Source organism: Bombus impatiens, unplaced genomic scaffold (genome assembly GCF_000188095.3).
Source record: "Bombus impatiens unplaced genomic scaffold, BIMP_2.2 scf_0155, whole genome shotgun sequence".
Lineage (NCBI taxonomy): Eukaryota > Metazoa > Arthropoda > Insecta > Hymenoptera > Apidae > Bombus > Bombus impatiens.
The window spans coordinates 392,151-392,769 of NT_176574.1; the positions used below are offsets into that span (position 1 = coordinate 392,151).

At 41.7% G+C, this 619-nt stretch overlaps 1 protein-coding gene and 1 long non-coding RNA gene across 6 annotated transcripts in view; one reads left to right on the top strand and one right to left on the bottom strand.

The window, feature by feature from the left end:
• Nucleotides 1–619, bottom strand: part of LOC100741253 — a 10,650-nt gene that overhangs the window by 5,250 nt on the left and 4,781 nt on the right. The window lies entirely within an intron of this gene.
• Nucleotides 1–619, top strand: part of LOC117151362 — a 25,781-nt gene that overhangs the window by 1,056 nt on the left and 24,106 nt on the right. The window lies entirely within an intron of this gene.

Genomic DNA, 619 nt, shown 5'->3' on the forward strand with positions numbered 1-619 from the left:
TCACAGCGGTTCGCGGGCCTCTCTCGATCGCAGTCGGGACGATTATCGTGGAGGTTTTCTTAGTCGGTTGGAGTCGGACACTACCACGCCGCTTTCCCCAGAAGCGGCCTGGCGTCCGTGCGGATTTCCTCCACGTAAAATATAAAAAAAAAGTCAAAAAGTGGCCATTTTTTACACCTCCTTGCGAACGAAAAATTCTTGCGGGACGTTTAAGAGCATCTATCAAGATACAAAGAATTATTAGCTTTATCCGAAATGCGACATGGAAGTTGAAAGAGATGAGTGCAGAGATGAAAAAATCAGGCAGAAGTCGAACTTACTCACGCGCTACACTTGATCTTCATTTTCTTTAAATTTTGATCCAGCTGATAAATCGATAATCAAATCAAGCGAACGAAGTTTGAAATCAAGCGAATCTGAAGTACCATCAGACTGTTGCTACGTGAGAACAATAGCCAACAACGATCTTGTACTTCGTATTTGCTCGATTCCAAACTCTAATCGATTTACCAGCAGAATTTACCAGCAAAATAATTATTCAGAGATTCTGTCGGTAAATCAATCGAAGTTTAAAACTGAACGAATCCGAATTACTGCGAGATCGTTGATGGCTATTGTT